Raw genomic sequence first — 16,557 nt, 5'->3', positions numbered from 1 at the left:
TTATTTTATCTATTGTCTTTTCTTTTGATTTTGAAGTAAAACTAATGTACATGAAGAAAAAATTCCCACTTTGGGATTTAGAATAACAAATCTATATGAAGATTCAGTGATGCTTTACGACGAAGGAAAAAAAAGAGTTGGTATGCAAAATGAAAAAATCCCTACATGGGTTATAGGGATTTTTTTAAGGATCCACATATTATGCCTATGTATAGTGCTATAGGAGACTATTTTAGTTTGAAAAGTCATACATATAGAATGTAGGTGAATATTTAATAAAAAACATGTAATTTATTATTAAAATTTGTAAATATTTGTTGAATGTCATCCATTAAATCATATATATGTAAAAAAATTGGGCAAAATTTTCACCAAATTGGCTATTGCATTTTTCAGAAAATGTCCAAAAAAAATCCAATTAGCGAAATTTCACCCCTAATATTTTCCCTAATGGGTTAGAGTAATCACCAAGGATGCAATATAAAAAATTTGATACTTATAGTTTGGGACTTTGCTTCACAAGGAAAAAAGAAAAACACCATGTGTAGTTTAGTTGGCGATTGTCTTATTTATTTTATGTTCTATGTGAATGATATGTTGTTGATTGGAAATAATAGAGAAATAATATTGGAAGTGAAAACTCAATTGTCCTATAAATTTGGCATGAAGGATTTTGTTGCTATAAATTTCATTTTGGGCATTGAAATTAAAAGAGTTCGTGTAAAGAGGAAACTTTAATTAAATTAGAGGAAGTATGCCGATACAATATTGCAGAGGTTTAATATGCATACATGTAAATCGATAGAGGTTTATTATTATAGGTGCAAAGTTATCTGCAGATCATGCAAGACACATGAAGAGGAAGAGGACATGTCCCACATTCCATATGCTAGTGTGGTTGGAAGTTTAATGTACATAATGGTTTGTACAAGATTGAACATCACATATGTAATAGGAGTATTGAGCAGGTATATTTCAAAACTAGGGAAAGAGTATTGCAAAATAGTAGGGAGGGTTTTCATGTATTTGCATGTGTTGTAATCTAGTGAATTATATACATAGTTACTAAAAACTCTATACACCAAACAAATACTATATAAAGGTATCTATGCACACATATAAAAGATAATAGAAAGAGAAAAAGAAGTAGTGGTAGATCAACAAAAGGACATTTTTATTAATCCAAAATAGCCATCAAGTACATTCTCATCACACACACACACACACACATATATCTATATATCTTGAAAATCACAGTGGATTAACTATATAACTCGGTCGGTCGACCTGACTTATGTGTTGATTTGACTATAAATTCAAGTTCTCTCTCGATTAGTTGGGTCTAGTCAACTAGGCTGACTATTCCCTCCATAATCTCCCCCACCCTAAGTAGCTTGTTCATCCCAAACAAGGGAAGATTATAACTTTTAAATTTACAAAATTTTGAATAAAATGATTAGAATAAGGTGATGTCAATGGATGATGCTCATGGTGGTGTTGCTAGTGGAGAGTCTTATGCTTTGTTTATTGAAGCTAGTGTTGGTGTATCAATGACTTCCTGATTACTTGTCTGTGGCTATTAATATTCAATCCAAGTGTACAGGAACATATTTTGTTGAATTGAGGCTTCTGTGATCCATATCAAGTTTATGAGAAAATTCTTCAGCGTAAATCACATGATATTACATTTGTCGATGACTAAATGAAGAGCTTGAGGGAGGAAGTATGAACGGGCGGGCGACCAGTTAGGGTAACATGTTTTACAGAGGTTGTTCTCCATGGAAGGACACAAAGGAGGGAGCTCCACTCCCTTCTACAAGCAGGTTGTGGTCAACATAGGTAAAAAACCAATAGAGCATGATCGTGGTATTTCAGAAGGAGGGAAAAGGAACATTTAAGAAAAGCAAGATGGCACTAAATCAAGGGAGAATAACAAAACTACAGAAAATGAGGAAGAAGACAAGGAACATGGAACAAAAAACAAAGCACAAAAGGGACCATGTAAACCCAAAGCCACTATCACACCCATAGTAGTTTTAAATAATCCTGCTCTGCAGGCACACAGGGACCACATGCAGACATATGCAATCATTTTTAAATTCATGGGCTTATGGCCCACTAAAAAATCTTTACAAATGTGGATTAAATACCACTGGAAACATAAAGGAAGCATAGAACTTCATATTGGGTCAAAGGGATTCTTTACTATGGTCTTTGCAAATGTTGAAGATAAGGGCAGAGTGTTTGAAGGAGGGCCCTACCTTTATGCAGCAGCAGGCCTTTATATGCGACCATGGATTATGAATTTTGTCCTAGAGCATGAGACTTTTACCTTGGTCCCAATTTGGGTTAGACTTTATTCTCTTCCTCTTGATTACTGGCAAATGGAATCCTCAACTGCCATAGGAAATAAGTTAGGGTGTTTTGTCAAGCTTCTAAGGCCACCAGAAGGGGAAAATATAATTCCTTTGCTAGAATATGCATGGAGATGGACCTCTCTGGAGCTCTACCAGATGAGGTAATTTTGGAAGTATTTGATGAAGAATGGGTACAAACAGTGGATTATGAACATATTCCTTTCAGATGTCACAAATGCCATGAGCATGGGCACCTAATTAGAGACTACCCTCTCAACAAAATAGAAAGCATGAGTAAAGCTAACACCATGAAAGAGTCTGAAAGATTTCACAAAGTGGTACATAAAGGAAAAGGCGGCAAAAGGGGGCCGAAGCCACACCAAACAGAAGGGCGACAAGCCAGTCAGAACAGGTTCCAAGTACTAGAAGAGGAAGAAGAGATTACAAAAGCAGATCAGGCAAAGGGAGGAAGTCCTATGGAGGAAAAGAACGAAGTAGATGGTGAACAAGAACAAGATATCAGTAAACAGAAAGAAACTATGATGAGTGATACAGAACTAGAGATGGACCAGGAAATGACCCATAGTGAGATGGAAATGGAGGACCAGGAACTACAAGAAATTCTTGACAAAGAGAACTTAGATCTGGAAGGATTCTTGAAACAAGGAACTAGGGAGGGGGTAGACTCATTACCTCCAGAGGAGTTCAATAGAGTTCAACAGTTGTTCATATGGAAAACTCAGACCAAAGGGCTGGAGAAGCAAAGAAACAAGGAAAGGCAGGGAAACGAAGGTGTGAAAACTTTGAAAACCACACCAGGATTAGCACCCAGAAACCTAAGAAAGAAAAGAGGCAGGAAAAAGCAGAACGAGCTATTGATGGAATGTGGAAAGCTAATGATAGATTCAGGTAAGATGAAAGACCTAACCAACTACTCCTTTACAAATATTTAATAATGAAGTTCACTTCTTGGAATATTAGGGGTCTAGGCAGTAAAAGAAAACAAAGACTAATTAGTAATAGAATGAAACAAGAAGCACTAGATGTGATCTTCATCCAGGAAACTAAATGTTCCATTCAAAAAATAAAAGAGATTCATAGCAAATGGCTCAATCGATTTGAGTTTCTGGAAGTCAAAGCAGGGAATATAGCAGGAGGTATACTCACTCTTTGAAATCCCCAAAAAATTGGCATTATAGATGTTGAAGCATCTAGGAACTATTTATTAGTGGTCATGTATCCCGTGGGAGATAAGGAAACCTACATGGTCACAAATGTGTATGGTCCCCAAAGAGTGGATGGCAAACTCAAGTTTCTCGATTCTCTAGAGGATCTCATAAATAGACATACAGGCATACCATGGATCTTGGGGGGTGATTTCAACATGATCAAATAAATTTCGGAGAAAAAAAGGGGGAACCAGAGTTCTAAGCAAAGACTCTTTGGCATTTCAAACTTTTATAGATAGGATGAAGCTAGTGGACATTGTAACGAGTAATGCTATCTTTACCTGGAACAATAAAAGAGGAGGAGAGTCTCAGGTGGCCTCAAAATTACACAGATTCATAATCTCAGAGGACCTTATGCTCAATGACAAGGAAATGCTAGCAAGAATTCTCCCCTTTGGAGGCTCAGATCACTGGCCGGTTCAACTGGAGGTTCAGGGTATTGGTACCCCCACGAACAGACCTTTTCGATTTGAGAATATCTAGCTTTCCCACCAAGATTTCATCAGCAACATTACCAAATGGTGGTCAAAATATTTGAACATTCAGGGCACTAGAATGTTCCTTCTTCAGAAAATACTAAAAACACATCAAGCTTCGGCTCAAAGATTGGAACAAGAATGAATATGACAATATTTTTGAGGAAAAAAAATCTGTTGGAGGGAAAATGTAGGAACTCAACCAAGCACTTATCACGGATGGCTTTGATAAAGTCAGAAGTGATCAATTCACCAAGTATCATCAAGACTGGGAAAATTTATGTAAGCAAGAGGAAATATTTTGGAGACAAAAATCTAGAGTTCAATGGCTAAAAGAAGGAGAACATAATACTAGATTTTTCCACAAATCCACTATGGTGAATAGAGCTCATAACAGGATTTCTTTGATCAAGGACGAAGGAGGTAATCTTCTCAATTCTCATGAAGAAATAGAAGCAGTACTAGTTCAACACTTTCGAGGCATAGCAAAGGAAACTTGTTATGATAGAGAACACTCCATCAGGGACTTCACTAGACATATACCTAGGCTGGTGTCTAGAGAGGACAATTTCAACCTTAATAGGCCAGTGATTGAAGAGGAGGTTAGTGAGGTCCTCAAAGAAATGCAGAATGGTAAGGCACCAGGCCCGGATGGTTTCAATGTAGATTTCTTTAAAGCTTGTTGGAATATTGTCAAACAAGATATTCTGAATGTAGTATAAGATTCCAGGATGAATAGAACTATTTTGAAGGCGCTAAATACCTCCTTCATCGCCTTGATCCCCAAACAAGAGTTGGCTCAAACCCCTGACAGGTTCAGACCAACAGCTTTGTGCAATGTGGGCTACAAGATAATATCAAAAGTTGTGGCCAATAGACTCAAACCTCTCCTTCTTAACCTAGTTTCTATGGAACAATCTAGATATGTGGAAGGAAGGAAAATTCTTAATAACATCAGTCAAGCACATGAGGTGGTGCACCCTCTGACTAGCAATAGGAAGGCTGGAATGATCATGTAATTGGACATAGCCAAAGCTTATGATAAGCTGAATTGGACATATATTAGGAAAGTTCTCATTGCTTTTAGGTTTGATCACAACTGGATGAGATGGGTCTTGGCTCTGGTTACCTCTTCCAGCTTTTCAATTCTGGTCAATGGTTCTCCCTCGGAGACTTTTATTCCTTCTAGAGGCCTCAGGCAGGGTGACTCACTCTCTCCCTTTCTCTTCATCCTCATGATGGAAGGACTAGGTCGGTCTATCAAGCATGCAAAAGAAGTTGGTAAGATCAAAGGTCTCCAACTCTCTGATAATGGTCAGGCGTTGACTCCTAAGTGAATTTTCCAACGCCTGAATATAAACAAATCCTAAGTGAATTTTCCATGGCTTCAAGTATGGAAGTTAATCTCTCCAAATCTAAGATTTTTTTCTTCAATACTAATATTGCTATTCAGAAGAACATCTCCAGAATTATGGGCTTTCAAAGGGAAACTCTCCCCTCAAAATATTTGGGAGTTCCTCTAACTGCTAAACCATTACACAAGAGCATCTGGGAACCAGTGATTAATAAATTGCAAGATAAAACCAGGAAATGGACTATGAGATCCTTAAACTTGGCTGGTAGGTTGGTGCTTACATAGGTTGTTCTTTAATCAATCCCAGTCTTTATGCTATTAGCTTTCCCAGCACCTAAAGGAGTCCTGCAACAATTCATAACCATAGAAAGAGACTTTACTTGGGGCAAGGGGGAAAAAGGAAGAAATGGGCCTTGGTAGCCTGGGATAAAATCTGCAAACCTAAAAACCATGGGGGTCTTGGATTGGATGATCTTGAGATTCTAAGCAAGGTTTTAGGGGCAAAATTATGGTGGCGCTGGGTAAAAGAACCAGAGGCTCAGTGGGCTATTATTTGGAAAGAAAAATATGCTAGCTCATGGCAATATAATGATCACATAAGGATGGATGGAAATATAAAGGGATCACACATTTGGAATAAGGCCTGGGATAACAGGGGCTTAGTTCAAGATAACAAATTCTGGGAAATTAGAGAAGGAGACTTAGCTTTATTATGGGAAGATAGATGGCAACAAGAACCTATTTTGTTAAAAGAGGACTTGGAGGACCTCAAGGTAGAGGCATATACTAAAGGGCTATCCAAGGTAAAAGATTTTTGGGATCAAAACAACAGTATAGGAAAATGGAGAACCTGGAGGAACTTTGATTTCAGAGATGACAACCCCCTGAAAGCTAAAGCTGAGACACTAATGAAAGTGTTAGAACAAAGGAAAATTTTGGTGTTAGGGGGGCATGACCAGCTGAGATGGGGCAACAACAATGAGGGTACCTTTAATCATAAGGAAGCAAAACTCATACTCGAATTAGATTCCCATGCTCCGGATAGGATATGGCAAAACCTATGGAGGCATCAAGGTTGGATGAAAACTAAACTCTTCATGTGGCTAGTCTTACAAAGGAAATTTTGACCTGAGATAACATTCAGAAGAGGGGTGTCTTGGGGCCTTCCAGATGCCAGCTATGTGAAGCTCAAGAGGAAACAATGGAGCACCTTCTCAACAATTGCATTTTTACCTCCAAGTTGTGGGATTCTTTTGCCACCATTTTCCTATAGTCTGATAGGGACAAAGGCAATATTATCAACACCCTAAACAACTGGAGAAGAAACTTTTTAGATAATGTAGTTCTTGGCTCATCTTGGGCCCTTACGCCAAGCTTCATTATTTGGAATGTTTGGAAAGAAAGGAACAATAGAATCTTCAAGAATGAAAAAAAGCCTTCCCATTACCTTTACGATCTGATCTTAAAACAACTTAAGGAGATGGTTGGCACTATAGTTTGAAATCGCCCTAAGAATCCACCTTCTGTAACAGAATTGAGGATTCTCAATCAACTAGGGTTACAGGGACTTATTCATTAGGGCCTGGATAGGAAGGTTTTAATTTTGGATTCTGAGCTAAATTTCTGGCATCCTCCCCTGACGGTTTTTTGAAATTCAACATTGATGGTGCTTCAAAAGGCAATCCAGGCACAACTGGTCATGGACGGGTGTTAAGGGATGAAAACAGAAGTATTCTTTTTATCTTCTATTGCCATTTAGGAAGATCCACCAACAATATGGCAGAATTAATGGCTATGGAGTAATGTCTAGATTTACTGGTTCAGGAAAACCACCAAAATGTGATTATTGATGTTGATTCTGAGTTAATCATTAACTCGGTCAAGAGAATCAGCTGGGGTACGAAGCCGGAAAAAGCCTCAAGAAACTAGAGGCTGATCCAGGTCTTTCAACGGATTCGCAGTTACCTCCAGAGCCTTAGAACAGTCAGTTTTAAAAATGTACGAAGAATGGCCAATAAACTGGCAGATCTTCTCGCCAATCAAGGAGTGATCTGCACAGAAAATAGCGTTACGATGAACTGGCAAGAGCTACCTTAGAACAGATTAAAGGCGCAGTGTCACGACCAAGCAAACGAAGATAAGATGGTGTTCCAGAACAGAGCCATGGAGGCGGGTTTCAAATGACTCGGTAGCTTTATGTTTAGCGGTTTGTTCACAGTCGGGTCTTTTGCGAGTTGCAAGCAATGGTCAACCTTCGCAACCCGGGTTAATAATTTCATCGCAGCTCCTAGAAGTAACAACATGGGCAATTTGGTTTTTTGGATGATAGGCACGATGGTGGGTGCTTCATCTCACATTGGTTCAGGTAGAGTAGATGCAGCAAGAGGCTGGAAACTGGGAACTCTTGGCGGCCTCGAAACTCGGGGTTTTTCTTCTTTGCTCGCAATACCGCGTTTAGGGCAGTTTTTCGGTGATCACAGGCCTTGAAAGTGGGAAGTGTTTTTTCTATTTTGGGAGCGATTCCATTCAGCGAGCTCCACGTGGCAGTGGGGTTGGGTGGAAATCCGCCCTCATCACATGCTATTATTCGGTGAGGTAGACCGTTGCGATATGGTCCTCAACCGTCAGATCTTGCAAGGCAGATCTACGGGTGGGATTGATCTAGCATATTGGTGGGTCCATATGGGTAAATGTCGTGCTTCTAAGCACAATGATATTGACCATAGCTGTGGGATTGGGCGAGGAGGTTCAACGGTTGAGATTAAAGATGCAAGTCAGGAAAATGGTGGGAAGCAAAATGTTCTTGGCGGGAAGTGGCTTTTTATACATTCTACAGATTCGCAGGTTTGTGAGTTATGCGGATATGAAATCTTTATAGTTTGGCACATATGTTCCTCTTCGGATCCAACTCTAGATTCTAGTTAGCCGATTTCCGTAGTTTATTTCTTTAGAGAGTTTTGAGGTTTGGTGGTAGGGGTCGGGGCTTTTGCCTTTGGCCTGTTATCAGTTAGTGTTGGGTTTTCTACTTGGTCCACAGCTTATTGAGGTTTGTTGTATTTTATGCATTTTATTTACTGATTAATGAAATAGAAGGTCTGACTCTTGCTTCAGCAAAAAAAATATATTACATTTGTCGACATGTTTTGAACCAACCAGTGTGGTTCATCGTCAGGACAAGTTGAAGAATCAGATCTAGGCTGCATTTTAAATAGTTAGAGTAGGACCTCCAACGGATATATTTGACTAGGCAACGGCTAAATTTACTAGCTAATGGCTATATTTGACTTGGAAACGACTAGCAGGACAGGACCAAGGGAAAGGAGATCAATTTAATTAAAAATTAAAATAAGTTAAAGTTATAGAATTTAAATAATTATTAAATCAATAGTTAGTTATACTAGTATTAAAATTAACTATTTCAAATTTGTTTTAATTTTAGAGGTTAATAAAAAGAAAATCATATCGTTAGGATTGTTATAAATAAATTTAAGTTTAATATAATAAGAATTTATAATTTAATTAATTAATTATTTATTAATTTGTTTTAAAAAGAAATTAATTTGTTTTGATCCTTCTTCTTTCTCATTCTATAAGCGACCAGTTGGATCCTTCAACTTCTACCTTTGTTAAAGTCAATCAATTAGGCTATGCACATGGAGCACATTTAGAAATAGTTGGCGAAAATATTGATACTTATGTTGGGTAGGTGAATGTTATTGGAAAGAAGGAAATTTTTTTGTTTCGAAAAATGCCATCTTATGAATTATCGGAGCTATCCTCTACAAATGTTGGTCAAATGCTTTCCACTCTCTCAATGAGTATTGCACCTATGCATTTAGTAACTTCATCTAAGTTAGATATTTGAGGTGATCAAAGAGTGATTTATGGATTTAATTTTTGCAACATTTCCCGCACTAACTATCAAATTCTTTGTAGATGGTCTAAAGTATTATTTGCCTCGACTTATGTTTTCTTTCCTTCTTTCATCCATTTCCTTACTCTTTTATTGATTTTTGTTTCAAGGATCTTCTCCAATTCTATCTGTGTGTCAAGTGTTGTTGCTACTTTTCCTTCTAATTCAAATGATGTTTATTAGTTAATTATTTAACCAGTAACAATTGTATGGTGAGTTTGTTGCATGTAGTAGACAAGTATGTAGGATTATTATTTAGTACAGAGCTCATGGTGGTAGAATTATTTAGTGTTTCTTCCAACTACTGTTTTACTTTTCCAAATGAGGAAATTTCCTACTGCAAAATGGAGGAAGCTTCATCAACTTTAATCTTCTTCATTTTTTTGTTTTGTTTTGTAGATGTTACACTTCTTCCTTCATACTTATATTGAGGTTGACTAGTTGTTATACAAGTTGTTGCATGGCTTCTAGTCAATCCTCCATTTCTTCAAAAGCATGAATTTATGACTTCTGTTGTGTAAGGTTTACACATTTCTTCCATATGACCTCTTCTTTATCCTCTTGAATTTGATTCTCATCTATTGCTTCCATTGATTTCTTCCATATAATTAATGCCTCTTGCAAAATTTCAAACAATAATTTTCATGTGCAAGGCACATTATGGGGTGTGGGGTTGATTTATGATGGATAATTGTCTTGTTAAGTCAGGCTTGCCAACACAATATTCCTCGTCAGTTTTACTCATGTTAGTTTTTGTTGGTCGAGTTGGTAAGGTTTGTTAGTTCCATTTCTATGGTCGACTTGTGCAGGTTTATCAATCTTCACCTACTAGTCAATTTTATCAAATCTTTGTCTATGCTTATGTTGTTTCTCTTTTATTCTTAGATGGAAATATGTTCCTTATCATATTGTAATTTGATCTCAACTTTGCATCTTTTGGTTCAACAATGTACACAAATATGGTTTTTGTTCCATACTTATGATTTTAATGTAGAATGTTCGTACGTATTTGATGGGGTATTCGATTGTGATACTGATTCTTGTATCAACTATGTTATTATTTATTTTACAACTTGGCTTTTCCTTAATTAAGGAAAAAATGGAAACTAATATACAAGAGTTGGGAGGTTATATTACTATAGAGTGGTTTTCAGCCTAAATCATGGTTATTGGCGCCTCAAGAAGGTTTTCACCTATAACCATGTTGAAAATATCATGGATTTTTTTTAGGTAGGCTCCATTGATGACAGATTCAAACATTTCCCTTTTATTTTCCTTAAATAGAAACTCTTGAAGGTAAAATGTCTTCAATCACAAAGTGGCCTACCCATGTAGTTCCTAGGTTCCTTGGCTTCTCTTTGATTCGACTTTCATATAGTAAATATAAATCTCTCGCCTTCAAATTATTTTTTTTAATGTTTTTGTCAAGCCATGATTTCTACTACTTTATCTAAGCTTCTTGTTGGTATAATGCATGTCCATAGTCCTCCTCAATTCTATGTGGTTGGTGAATGTTCTTTTTTAACTCTACCAAGTTCTTTCTTTAGAACAAATAATAATTTATCTACATTTGTTGTAAAATTTAGGGGGACAAAAAATTATTGTCTATAGGCCAACTTAAAAGGGGTATGACCAGTTGACCGTTTGTATAAACTTATAGAACTAATAGTACCTTTTTGTCCCACTTGTTTTGGTTGATTCCACAAATTATAGTTAAACCTTTATGAAGTATTTTGTTGAATAAATGGACTACACCATTAGCTTGTCCATGGTAGGTTGTCGTTTTCTTGTGGTCAATCATAAGACCTCTGGAGTAGTTCATGTATTGTTGCATTAATGAAATGGATTCTTTTCTTGTTAATAAGAGTTAAGGGTCACCCAAATCTTGTGATGATATTTTCATAAATAAAATTTCATAAAACTTCTTTTGTATATGATTTGGAAGATTTTGCCTCATCCCAATTAGTTATATATTCGAATATAATTGTAATATACTTTGTACCTATTCTTTTTGCATTTTGGGGGAATGGTCCAATGAAGTCGATAGCCTAGATTTCAAAAGGTGGATTGGGATTAATCAACTTTAGTAGCTTTTCATTCTTTCATAACAGTTGGCCCATCCTTTGGAAAATGTCACATTACTTTATTCTTTTCTGACAATCTTGGAATAAAGTTGGCCACCATAGACTTTCTTGGAGGATCCTGCTTCTTGTTGTGTCGGTTTGGCAATGGTCGCTAGTAAGTTTTGTGCTTCATCTATGATGTTTTCTTGGTTCATGTTCTGACATCATTCTTCTAATTACTTCATCAATTCCCATCTTAAACAAATGTCCATTCATTAGTGTAAATGGTGTGGCTTCCATATGTAACACTTTTTTTAGGGGTGTCTCTTGGAGCCTTTCCTTGATGTAAAAATTTGACTATGTTTTCTAATTCAGCCATAGTAGCTTCAATTATAAACAAATGCGCATAAGGGAGATCATCGTTGATACCAATCATGTCGTCTCTTGAGTCTAGTTGTGATAGATGGTCTGGATTGACATTGTTCTTGCTTGATTGAACTATTATGTTGAACTCGAACTGTTGGAATAGTAGAAACCATCGAAAAATACCTCCCCAATATTGGCTTGTTGAAAAGATACTTCAAGGCCTGATGATTTGTAAGGAATGTAAATGGGTTGGCCAACAAATATTGTAATTTTTTTTAAGATCAAAATCATGGCAAGGACTTATCTCTCTGTAGTCAAATACTTATTTTCTTCATTAATTAATTTCTAATTACCATATGTATTTGGTCGATTGATTGTGTCATTGTTAGGCTAGGCCAGTACCACTTTGAATGCTACATTTGATGCATTGACGTGAGCATCAAATTTCTTGGTCTAGTTAGGAATTTTGAGTATAGGTGCTTCCACCAATTTCTTTTTTAACAACTCAAATAATTCATTGCATTCTTTTATCCATACATACTCGACATCTTTTCTCAGAAGCTCATTAATGGAAATTTTAATATCAGATGGATTTCCTATAATATCATGTATGCCCCAATTTTTTTGTTTTGTTTTTTATTAATTGGATGCTTTAGGTCGAGAATCACTTTGATCTCTGCCATGTCAACTTTAATTCCATATTATCATACTACATTGCCCAACAATATTGCAATAGATGTGGTGAAAAGGAAATTTTTGACATTAAGATAAAAGAATTTGTCTACATCTTTCTAGCATCAATTTGAACCACTTAGTGTGATTTACCAAGAGGTACATTATCTTATGGATGCTTTAGGTCGAGACTCACTTTGATCTCTACCATGTCAACTTTAATTCCATATTATCATACTACATTGCCCAACAATATTCCAATAGGTGTGGTGAAAAGGAATTTCTTGACATTAAGATAAATGAATTTGTCTACATCTTTCTAGCATCAATTTGAACCAATTAGTGTGATTTATCAAGAGGTACATTATCTTATAGATGCTTTAGGTTGAGAATCACTTTGATCTCAGCCACGTTAACTTTAATTCCATATTATCATACTACATTGCCCAATAATATTCCAATAAGTGTGGTGAAAATGAATTTCTTGACATTAAAATAAATGAATTTGTCTACATCTTTCTAACATCAATTTGAACACTTGATATAATTTATCAAGAAGTACATTATCTTATAGTTATTAACACTCTGGAGTCAAGCTCTAGTTGAACTTGCGAGAAATAAATGCTTCCTAACCCTTCATATAGATATTACCTCGTACAAATATTCTGAGTCTGTCTAATATAAATATTATATTATGTAAATATAATAGTCATTTCTGAGAGATCATGAATCCCAAAAGAAAAATAAAACAAAATAATACATTAAATATAAAATAGTGTCATGCATATAACGTAATTTCTCAAAATAGTATCATACAAATCACTAATTGAAACACACTAATTATATCATATTTCTGGAGTCCTCATGATATGGGTAATGCTTTTCACCCAGTAGCAAGGGCGTTTTAAACTATATCATTTTTTTTTTGGTCGTCCTCCTCATGATATGGGGGGCATGATATGGGTAATTCTTTCCCTACTACCAGGGTTAATTTAACTTTTAATGTACTTACATTTTACCGATGGTAAACGAATCAACTTTAAATAACTTAAATTTCAAAGGTCTTTAACCAGTTCGAAACCGTCATGGTAGCTACTTGAGAAAAATTAATAGCACTTCAATTTAACACAAAGACAAATTATATATCATTATAAAGGGTCTTTATGTCATAAGTAATTATTGTCAAAAAGTATATACCATAAAATAAAATTCCCATATCTAGGAAGAGACCTGCATATGTTATTTAATCTCTGAAACACAGACGATAACTTTTGTTGGAGGGCAGTGTCTATTCTGTATTCAGAAAGAGATTGCAGAATTTAGACATGGAGTGGGAATCGAGAGCCAGGAATACATTGACACCATTCTTATCTTCTTTGTTGGCCAGAAATAGTACAATATCGAGGCGGCCATCGATGACAGGCCCCGAATAGAGAGGCTTGCCCCATGGATACTCCACCTCTTCCAATCCCAATCTCCACCACGACGACACAAATATACTCATCCCCTTTCCCTCGCCATCATCACCCCGAGGAATTCCCCTGTGAAGCTCTCCCCAGTCAATGCAGGACCTGAGATACGCGTCTGTTATCCTCCCGACGCCTTCCTGTACCTTCGCCACGCACCACCACAGCGCCGCCGCCTCCAATTCTCCGGCACTGGCAGAAGCATAAGCAGGAAACACAGCGTTACCCGCGTACTCTCTGGGGAGCGGGGGATCCATTCGAGGCCTCATGTCCACCGCAAACAGCACCCACGACGTCTCCTCCGCTTCCATTCCCAGCGCTACTGTTCGCGCTTTCCAGAGATGAGCGGTCACGGCCTCGAATCCGCTGCACCTCTCCAGCTTCCCGCTCCGCAATGCCTTGGATTTTATACGCTGCACTGTCTCTCCCGATAGGCGGAAAAGCTTGAACACGTAGTCGACGCGGCTTGGTGGACGGAGCAGAGAACCCGCCGCCGCGTCGGTAACGTCCAATTTTACGAGCTCCGGGTGGTTGTATTCGATGCGAGGAGGGCAGCGGGCCTTGAGTAAGCTCCTGTCGTTGCAGGGGACGATGGCCGGGAGCTGTAGCCCTGCTGCTACGGAAGCTACATTTCGAAGGAAATGAGAGGCGGAGAGTCCATCTAGAGCACTGTGATTCGTTCCTACCCCGATTGTGAAGCCCCCACATCTGAATTTTGTTACCTGCAGCACCCAACGCCGAATTTCAGTTACTACCATCTTTCAATTTATTCAGAATGTATAGGGAGCGCCTACTGATGTCGCAGACTTCCCCGAGCTGTGGGTATTCCGGGATGATTAAATTTTCATATAAATTTTGAGGCTTAGCTTCAATGATGATTAAATTTTCATATAAATATACATACACTTACCTGTAAAAGGCAGAGAGGCAAGTCTTCAATCGTTTGAGTTCCTTGATGGGGGAGAAGCAATTGTTTAAACGCAGGGTTGGGATACGTTATGTCGTTGAGATCTTCAATGGCCACCTCGCTGTTGGCAACTGCAAAAAGTGCTCCACCTGCATTACAGTCGATCTCGAAGCGGCCGTTTTCTGGGTTGAGCCTCAACCTTCCCGCCAAGAACTCATAGTGCTGCACCAGCAATCTACTCAGAGCGCTCCTCAGCAGTTCAACCACGTCTTCGAATATGAATCGCGGATTGTGGGCAAAGAAATGGACGGTCTCCACAGTGAAGAGGAGGACTTGATCGATATTTGAGAGGAAAAACGATCGCCTCTGAGTGGCCTCCGCTGGTCGGATGACACAAGGCTCGCCTGTCAACTTCACTCTGAGATCCGTCACTACCACCTCCTCAGTTGATAGTGCAAGTTGTCTGATTACATCCATATGATCCATTGCCATTATACAAAACCAGACTGCGGCAGGGAGATTATATTATTTGAGACCGATTTCTGCTCAAATTCAAATCATGCCACTGCATCGAGAGCTCCCTGATAGAAGAATTTATAGAACGCAACATCAATTCTCCTGTCTCTTCTTCTATGGAGCGAGGTCTTCGGTTTATCTTCAATGGCGGTGGAGGTTGAGGATGTAAGCTGGTTGGTTTCTTGTTGCCATAGTTGGTGGAGTAGGAACTTCGTCGCTATTGGTATCCCTAACAGGGAATAAACGGGTCCGGAGAAAAGTATATGTACTGATCCGATCAGAATTAGTGTCATACAATCAATGGAGATTGGTTTGCTGCGGTACATAATTCCTTTCCATAATTTTACAGTGCCTCCAACTGAATAACAAGAAGTTATCCAAATGGAAGAAAACCTTAAAATCACATCAATGCAGAGACACCATCTCTCTACTCACAATTAAATGTGCAGTATGGAATATCACAATTATATTTTTATATCACAATTATATATTTTAAAAATATGTTACAATTATTGTCATGCTATTTTTAATTTAACTCAAACCTTCATTAGTTTCAATTATTTTGTATAGTTTTTGAAAGATATTTCAGTTATTATATTAATTTTAATTAAAGTCCAACTGTGCTCAATTTGATTTTTTTTTTATTTTATTTATTATAGTTAAATTTTAGTATATCTGATTTATTTATATTAGTTTTAATTAAATTTAAATTTTTTATTAATTTGAATTATTTTACTATTATTAGAACTTTATTCCGTGAAATGAATTTGTTAATTTGTTATTTTTAATATAAAACTAAATTTAATAGTTTGATATATTATAATTATAATTAAATTGTATAATATTAATATTTAACATTTGTCATTTAAAATTATTTAGGTTAATTATTTTTTTATTAGCTTGTTTGTTAAGAGGTTAGATTTAATGGTTGATAAGTTATGATTTATTGGTATTTAAGTTGTCAAAATTATGAGGAGGTCGTATGTTTCTCTAGGCCACACCAATTTATATTCATAGCTAGATTTGTACTCACACAAGATTTTAAACCAATGATCTTTTTACCAAGGAGTGTTGTAACAAAGCACCCTAACTACTTCACTTCATAGGCATACCAAATATCAAATTCAAATAGCTATCCTTTCTATTTTTAACCGACAAGGTTTTTGGTTATGGTATTCGTCAATCCTCTTGATTTGACCAGAAATGTCATTATATGTTGCTAACAAAAATGTTTTTAA

At 37.0% G+C, this 16,557-nt stretch overlaps 1 pseudogene; it reads right to left on the bottom strand.

The window, feature by feature from the left end:
- Positions 1 to 13,718: 13,718 nt before the first annotated feature.
- Positions 13,719 to 15,295, bottom strand: LOC149237761 (acyltransferase GLAUCE pseudogene; annotated as a pseudogene).
- Positions 15,296 to 16,557: the final 1,262 nt, after the last annotated feature.

The sequence above is a fragment of the Pinus tabuliformis genome, chromosome 8 (genome assembly GCF_031772625.1).
Source record: "Pinus tabuliformis cultivar Carrire ecotype Pingquan chromosome 8, CPIR1, whole genome shotgun sequence".
Classification (NCBI taxonomy): domain Eukaryota; kingdom Viridiplantae; phylum Streptophyta; class Pinopsida; order Pinales; family Pinaceae; genus Pinus; species Pinus tabuliformis.
Note: the sequence above shows the minus strand (reverse complement) of the source record. Positions and strands in the feature narration are given on the sequence as shown.